Here is a 9,091-nt window from a genome sequence, read left to right as displayed (position 1 = left end):
TTAAACATCATCTGGGCTTAATCTTCGGTTAAGCATCATCTCGGCTTAACTTCGGTTAAGCATCATCTCGGCTTAACTTCGGTTAAGAATCATCTTGGTTTAACTTCGGTTAAACATCATCTGGGCTTAACTTCGGTTAAGCATCGTCTCGGCTTAACTTCGGTTAAGCATCATCTTGGTTTAACCAACTTGTAAATTGCTGCAAATTTCAACAAGTGGTAAACACATTCTTCTTCTCTCTGCCCCCAATGTGAACTTAAAATCCACTTGGGTTCTCATCATGTAGCTTCGACCTTGTCGCCGAGGTTGAATTCAATCCGAGGTTGTCGGCCTTGGTTTCTCTATTGATCTTACTTAGCTCCAACCTGAGTTTGATTTTCGGCCTCGCATCGGCGAGCCGTTTCTCTTTTCTTGTTCTGATGCCTTTGTTCCTGGCATGTCTTCCTCGGCCCTAGCATACTTCTCAATTCTGACCAACTTTAGTCTGATCTTGTGTGTTTCCTTTTTATCTTCTGGGATTTGAGATCTGCTCATTGTGCTCTTCTCTTCTCGGACTCAGGTCCTGAGATCTTATCTTCTGGAATCTTGGATCTACTCACTCAGGTTGAGCTCTTCTTTTCTCAGACCTACTCATCTAGGCCGAGATCATGTCTTCTGGGATCTGGGATCCGGGATTTGCTCACTCAGGTTGAGCTCTTCTATACTTGAATGTTATCTTCTTGGGAGCGCTCATGCCCCCTGTCTTTGCATCCCTTCTAGAAGGGTCTTCATTCCTCCGCAGGTATCTATCCTTTCATACCTGGAGGTCGTCTTCGTTGCTTCGATCTGTTGTCTTTGGTGCGTCACCTTCCTGGCCGGCTTCTTTCACTCCGTGACTCTGGTCACGAGTGTCTATGTTGCTATTGTCCCCTTCAACGTCGAGATCAATAGGTCTTCCACTCCCAGCAGGAGCGTAGTCTCTAATCTAGTCATTCTGTTCGTCATTGGCCATCTATTCTTCTTTCTTTTCCACAGACGGCGCCAAATTGTGTGGGTGATTTTCCGACCACACTGCCCGCTTAGTAACCAGCTGGAGAGCACTGGCAGAATAGATGGCCCCTGTCTTACCTGTAACAAAAATATAAGAATCCCGCGGTGGTTTCGACCACCCGGGGGCACTCCGACGATCAAGTCAGTATATCTCTCAAAGATAAATCAAGTACTAAACTCACAAGCTTGAGTATCAAAAGCATACCTTAGACCCATGGGAGTGCCTCTCTTTTATAGTCAATACAATCCCAGTCCCAATAGGAGCCTGGCCCTAATGGACTTAGGATTACTGCTAATCTGGAACTCCCAGTGGGATCAGGATAAACTCTCTAAGAGTTTTATCTTTACCCAAACTGAAGTCTTCTCTCAATCTAGGACTCTTGTCCATATCCAAGTTGAGTTCCCTCTTCATTCTAGGACTCTTGTCTCTTATCCGCTTATCTCGGATTCTGATATCTTCGGAGGCAACCTCGGCCTAGCCGAGATGACCTCGGCACAACGACCAAGACACGTGGCACCTCGGCTGACACGTCGGCGTCACCTTGCCACGTGTTGGTACTCAGAAAATATATCCCCACAGTGACATTATGTAGAATGTTGTAATCTGAAGCAGATACTGCTGCCAGTTGCTGTTACTGCTAATTATCTTGCCTACTGCTGCCAGTTGCTGATTTGTTCTGGGATGCTCTGTCTCTTTGCTGCTCTGTCTCCTTGTGATGTTTTTAATCAATTTTGGGGCAACTGCTGCTTCCTGCTGCTGGTTTGCAGATGGTGAAAAGTCTGCTGATGGTTTTTCTGGATGTTTTTGGTGTTGTGGGACTGCTGCTTTGGGTATTAGGAATGGAGGTTGAATGCTATGGCCTAAGTTTGGTGTCCCTCAACAGATGCTATATTTAGTTGTTTTGTTTGGCACCACCAGTTGGGCTGTGATGCTTTGGCCTACTCTTATGTGATGCTGCTGCAGAGATTCAAGTTTCAAAGAGTTGATCAAAGAGTATTGATAATCATGGACTGATCATGGATACTGCTTGAGGTTGATTCTGGGCTGTGTTTTAGTTCTGCATTTTGGACTGATCTGTTGACTAAGTGCTCTGCCTACTGTGGTGCTTTCTGGTTGTCCTGCAACTGGCGATCAAAAATCTAGTCAGCAAATCCAACTTTTCCCGACCAATTAAAATTTTGGTCGCGAATTACTTTTGCCGACCCTCAATTGGCGACCAAAGTAGCGATCAAAAAAAATGGTCGCGAATAACTTTTGCCGACTAAAAATAGACTTTTAACGACCAATTTTTTAGTCAACAAAAATATTAATTCTTGTAGTACCACCCAACCATCTTGGTCGATTTCAAAACCATAAATGGTAGGATACATATGAAATTTTCTCAACCTGAATCCCATTCAATTGAGTGGTGGATGACATGCAACCTACCTAAATCCGACAAGTAAGCACCCCTATGTATGCTCTCCAATCCCCATAAAAGAGATTGCAGTTTCGAGCCTCATGTGGGGTATTGGAGAGATACCCTTCTTCTTTTTTTTATTTTTTTTTTCCATTAAATTAAATTAGATTAGGCTAGTGTAGGTTCTAATGAGTAAAAAATAATAATGCAAAAATGAAAAATGCAAAAGAGAAGGGAAAAAAAATTAGGTCGTGCTAAATACATTAATTAATGTACTAACTAGTGTTATGACATTATTATTGACCTCATTTAAAATACAAATTATAAATATCTAAAACTTCTAAAATGATGTCACATCATCTATTAATACACCAGTTAGTACATTAATTGGTACATATAACATTATTCAAAAAAATTAATTATTAAGAGATGTATAAAAATATTAATGTACTTCTTACACAATGCAAGCAAGAGCTTCTTAAACCCTATGTCATGCATCTTCAAATGGGTGTATATTATATGCATCCTATCATAAAAATATATAATTTTATTATAAAATTTCATCATATTAATTATAAAATATGTAATCTTGTTATAAATTAGCGTAACAAATCGTTCAAAATTTATAATTAATGTTGTAAAAGTTTGTAACTTAGTTATAATATTTTTTATTACACTAATTTGTGACGAGATTACTCATTTTGTAATGGGGTAAATACCACAGCATTTAAGGTATTGTAAACAATACATGTCAAAATCAAGTTAAGCAACGTATAATCTAAAAAATAAAAAAATAAACAATAAAAATATAAGAAACAGAATTAAATTTGGAAATTCAAAATGTGGTTAAAAGTACATTTCAACTCGTACATCAAGAAAAATATAGGAAAGTTGTGGACTTAGGAAAATTAAACCAGAATCTTACCTAGAATGTTGATGTTCAGATTCAAATTATGAAAAATGTATCTAGACTATTCATTTATATAAATTTCTGATATCGAACACCACCAGAAAAAAATATTAGTGAGATATTGTGATTTACTAAAATAAATTGTGACTTCTGAAACTAGAAAGATATTATCCCAAAATAGTATTTTTTTTACTAAAATAAAATAAACATTTTGTCATTCCATTCTAATTTTATTTGAGTAAATCAGACACCGATGAATTATAAATACACCTCTTAATATTTGTTTAAAATACGGATTATTTTTATGATTTGAAAAATTACAAATACCCTATTATTAGGATTTTTTTATTTGATATAATTAATTAAAAAATAAAATTTCTAAATACTCTCTTATATAATGATAAATTATTTGAATTATTAATTAAAATAAATTTCTAACATTATTAAAAATTATTAATTTATTTGATAATTTATTGATAAAAGTGATTATTTATTATAAAATTAAAAACTTTAAAAGACCGAATATAATTTTCAAAACCATAACATGCAAATTATATTTTAAATAAATCTCACCCATCAAATTAGTAACAGCAATTTTTTCATTTTTTATTTGCAGTTGAATTTACCAATGTGGTTTACCTGGTTGGTGGATTGCTATGAAACATGGGTAGATTGAAAAACACGTTCTATCGGCTACTTATCAGTGTATGGTACTTTTATATATATATCGAATATATGAAATATGTATTTAAATTTTTATTTTTTTATTTTTGACGTATCCAAACGTACTTAGTATATACCTAAGTTTTATTATACTTCAGTTGAAATAATATTTTCTTATTTTCTTCTAGTACGGAGATAAAACTCCTTTCATTAGACTTCTTTTTTATTTTTAATTTTATACTTAGTATGATTTTAAAATTAAACTATGACTGGTAAGTTATTTGATATATTGACATTTAATTTTGATTTATATCTTTACTTTTGACATTAAATATTAATTGTAGGTTAGATCTTAACAAATTAAACTATTTAATTAATTTTTATATTTTTCTAAATTAAAAATAAATATTTTTTGATAAGCGTATCCAACCGTACTCGTATCCTAATTTTTTTAAATTTTATCATATTAATATACGCAATACTTATGCCCGAGCAAGGATCCTCTATCCTCAAATATTTTTGTCATTTATCCCAAATCGCTCAGAACCATTACATTATATGAGAATCTCAAGATTTGAAAATATCAAGTGATTCAATAATTGTGAGATATTTGGAAATTGAAGATCTTTGGGCACTTATACCCGTACCCGTAACCGCAACCGTAACCATCAGCGTACCGTGCTTCGTGGGATGGAGGTAAACTTGAGTTTCCGTTATAAGCTATAAACTTTAAGGCCATGTTTGATTCACAACACTAATAGTGAGGTATTAATAATCCTATCAAATTAATGTGGTATTAACTATCCCACCCCTACCCCATTATTAATAATCCTACAAATTTGTTGGATTAATTATCCATTGGATTAATAATCCTAAACCAAAATATCAAAACAAACATAGAATAATTGGGCCCACGGATTAATAATCCCAATCCCATGCTTTAATCCTTCCAATCAAACATGCCCTAAAACTGTTATCAATGTTACCGTTGCATACACGGCTAACCAAATGCGACTCCTGACCTCCATTTTCAGACCTTCAAACCCCAAAACCCTAGTCTCTCTCCTCCCACACCCCTTGCAACTTCCACACCTTCTCTCTCTCCCTCTTGCAAACCTACCTACACCCTTTTCATTTCTTTCTACCGAAGCCATCACTTCAGGCCTCTTCGCTGACCCCTTTGTCTCCAGCAAACTCCTCCACTTCTCTCTCTCTCTCTCTCTCTCTCTTCCCCCCACCATTTCCTCTCTTTCTCATCCTCCACTTTCTTCCACATCCAAAACCCAGATCTCTTTTCTTGGAATTTCATGTTCCAGCCTATTCTCGGAGTTGGTCTCCCCAACAATCGGTCAATATTTACAATCTTATGAGGTGTAATAGCGTTTTCCCTGATAAACATACATCCCCTTTTGTCCTCAAGGCTTGTGGTAGACTTGGGTTGATTGAAAAAGGCCTTGAAATTCATTGTTTGAGTGAGAAACTCGGGCTTGAATTCGATGTTTTTGTGCAAAATGAGCTGATATCGATGTATTTTCAGTGTGGTTTTGTTGAATTTGGGCGGAGGGTGTTTGATAAGGTTCCGGGTTTGGTTCGGGATGTGTGACTTGGAATAGTGTGATTTCTGGGTGTGTACATAGTGATTGCTATGCCAATGCATTGAAGGTGTTTGAGGAATTGTTGGGTGATGGTAATGTGAGGCCAAATCAGGTTACTATGGTGAGTGCTTTGGTCGATATGTACTCTTAAGTCTGGAGATATTGAAAAATCTCTTGAAATTTTTCATGGACTAGCCAAGAAAGATGTCTTTTCATGGACCACGATGATATCAGGGCTTGCCATGAATAGGCAGTCTGAGAAGGCATTGCAATTCTCTTCTCAGATGGAATTGTAAAGTGATGTCAAGCCAAATGAGGTCACAGTTCTTGGGGTCAGATGGAATTGTAAAGTGATGTCAAGCCAAATGAGGTCACAGTTCTTGGGGTCTTGTCTGCTTGTAGTCACAGTGGATTCGTGGATAAAGGGTTTTACTATTTCGAAGCAATGATTAGATGCTATGGTCTCTCCCCTCGGCTTGAACACTGTGGGTGCATGGTTGATCTTCTTGGTCGGGCAAACCTTTTGGTTGAGGCAGTGAAGTTTATGAAGTCATTTCCCATTCCATCTGGTGTGGTTATGTGGGGATCCCTACTTTTTGCATGTAGGAGTCATGGGAATGTAGAACTGGCCGAGTTTGCAGTGAACAAAATTGAAGAATTAGAACCTAGAAAGTGCAGGGCACGTGTTCGTTTGTCTAATGTTTATGCTTCTGCCTCTAGGTGGAGTGATGTGAAGGTGGGTAAAGGAAAAACATGTTCATTCATGGAACCCAAAAGCAACCCGGATGCTCTTTAGTTGAAGTAAATGGTCTTGTTTACGAATTCTTTGTTTCAGATAGCTCACATCCTCAAATTCATGACATATCTGGGACAATTTTTGGAATTAATAAAATTCTGCAATCTGATAGTTTTGACTCAAATATCTTAGATCATCAAGAACAATGGGATGGAGTGCAACTAATTTGGATTGTGATGATCTTTCTAATTTCCTTGCCATATGATGCTCATGCCGAGCTGCCCGTGATTTTATGCCATAGAATTTATTTACTCTGATCACATCATTGTTTGAAGATGAGGCTTATGATTAAATGAACATTGAAAGACCGGTTTCCTGAGAAAGTTTGTACTGCAAAATTTGCATGAGTAGATGGTGTGAGATGTGGATTTCATCAATAATGCATGGGTACATTTTTCAGTTCAGTAACATAGGAATTGGATTGGGAATAGAATAAATTTAGGGCATGAGCATTCTTACAAGCCCAGTAAAAGAAGACATGAAAAAATTGTACTCTCTGGGGTTCAAAAGGCAGTTGGAGCATGTGATGTTGAAGGCAAATTTGGTATCTTTTGGCAACAGTTAAATACGCCACTTTCTTCTTTTTTTTCTATAGTAATTTTTTTTTTACTCTTTAGGTCCATCTAGAAGAATCTAAAGACTAAAATTTTTCTAATAAAATCCAAGAAAAGTTCACTAAAAACAGAAAAAATAAAGTCAATTTTTTTTAAACTCCTTTTTTTGTCTTTAGTGGATTATTTTTTACCTACGTTTTAGGTCTGTCTAATCTATTAGAATCTACAAGTGGAGTGTTTTTTAAGACATTAAAATATGTCAACAAAAAAAAAAAAAACTACTTGTCAAACCAAACTTGAGTCATGGTAGCTTAAATCCTTGTTTCTTGGTTTTGCATACCAATATATAACTCATTTCTGTTTTCTGACAGTTGGTTTTCATCAAGCATGTATTTAAGATGGAGTGGTCCAAGTTGGCATTGTGCAAAATATTGTTCCAGTTGGATGATCAAAATGCAAAGAAGCCAGTCATGTCATTACCGCCCAAAAAAGAAAAATAATTTCGAGAAATGGAGACAATGAGTCCCCATCAAAGCAAAAATGTACCATATGTCAATGCAGAGTAACCCATCCTTGACTGGCTGTAGTTCTTGATGTTGAGCAGTGACTCGGGGTTTGAGAGGGACTAAAATGGCTTGTGGCCACTCTTGAGGAAACGGGTCTTGGCATTGTTGGAGTGACAGGAAGGACAAGTTGTGACAATGGTGCCTCTATAGACAGCTTCTGAAATTGGCATATTTGACAAGGTTTTATGACAATACAATTGCCTCGATTTCACAATTTTTGTAACTCCTCTCTTCTTAGCACTGGCACGGAAAGTGTTTTGAAATTGAAATCTTTACTAAGATAAACAGAGCTTGAAGAAAATTATAAAGTCCAAAATTTAAGGTTATCTTTTAGCAGAATTGTTAAGTTTCTGCCTTTTTTTTTTTTTTTAATAAGAAAGCTTGGGAAAAGGAAAAAGGGGGTTTTTTTTTTTTTAAGATCCCTAATATTATAATTTTACGAGATAAAGGATATCCTAAACTTTAATACTACCTCAGGTCCCTCAAAAAACATGCGTCTCTTCCCTCCAAAATTATTGGACCAAAATATTCTTGCATTTTACATTTAAACGTCTTTCACTTCTTGAAAATTTTCAAAACGTAAAAATTCAATAACTTTTTATTTAAATGTCCATTTTCAACAAAAATTATATTTTTGGAATGCCCTCGTCAAGATCTATCAAATAAGATCAATGATGAATATGAAATTCAGAATAAAAAATATTTACAAAATTTCATTGAGTTAGAAATCAACATTAAAGTAAATTTCTCTAAGTACATTTACGAAGAAATTTCAGTGAAAATCAAATGTGTTAGAGAAAATCAATATGCAAGTGTAGACATAAATTTTGAGACGTGAAGTGTTTTAACACATTTCAAAATTTATGTTACAAATGTCCAATATTTACTTTTTTGGAGTAACAGTGTTGATTATTTGAATAGCAGGTTCCTATTTCTGATCTGCCTTTCAAATCGTTAATTACACATTTTATTTAAATGAAACCTCCGATTAATGAATAACAAAAAAATGAACAGAAGATAAATTAAGGAAAAGAGATATTTTATTGAAATTGTAGGCATTTAAAAACCCCTAGATACACAATACAATAGTTGGGTTTGGATTCTTTTACCTAAAGCTTGCCATCGTATTAGATACTTGCAATGTAGTGTAAGCTTTCAATTTTTTCTTTCTTCTATCGACTTCTTTAGCGCGCTCTCTCTCTCTCTCTCTCTCTCTCTCTCTCTCTCTCTCTGATTTTCTGACTTATGATTTTTTTCCTTCCCTTTTTAACTGATGATCCCTCGTATTTATAGAGGGTCATCTAGGTGATAAAAGGGCCTCATCGTCAATTTAATTTTCAATTTTCAAATTGAATGAAAACGCCATTTGAATTTTAAATGATAGCGCCATCTGAATTTGGGCTTAATCATATCTGATTAGCCGTATTGATTCTTTGGACTTCATTCTGTGTGGTGTCCTTACGGTAGGCTCTACAGATATCATCTTTTATAGGCTCCACGTGTCACTTGAGTATCTTGAAAAACGTCGCTATGATACGACGTTGTTTTATTTATTCACTTCAACGGATCAATCAATTT

At 35.5% G+C, this 9,091-nt stretch overlaps 1 pseudogene across 1 annotated transcript; it reads left to right on the top strand.

Annotated features, from left to right (window-relative positions):
* Positions 1-5,005: 5,005 nt before the first annotated feature.
* Positions 5,006-7,920, top strand: LOC145803128 (pentatricopeptide repeat-containing protein At1g59720, chloroplastic/mitochondrial-like; annotated as a pseudogene). The gene is made up of 3 exons (XR_014345238.1): positions 5,006-5,914; positions 5,968-6,953; positions 7,319-7,920. The product of XR_014345238.1 is annotated as a pentatricopeptide repeat-containing protein At1g59720, chloroplastic/mitochondrial-like (transcript).
* The last annotated feature ends 1,171 nt before the right edge of the window (positions 7,921-9,091 follow it).

Source organism: Camellia sinensis, chromosome 11 (genome assembly GCF_055761805.1).
Source record: "Camellia sinensis isolate YWXY chromosome 11, ASM5576180v1, whole genome shotgun sequence".
NCBI classification, from domain to species: domain Eukaryota; kingdom Viridiplantae; phylum Streptophyta; class Magnoliopsida; order Ericales; family Theaceae; genus Camellia; species Camellia sinensis.
The sequence above is the reverse complement of the archived record's forward strand: the minus strand, read 5'-3'. Positions and strand labels throughout refer to the sequence as shown.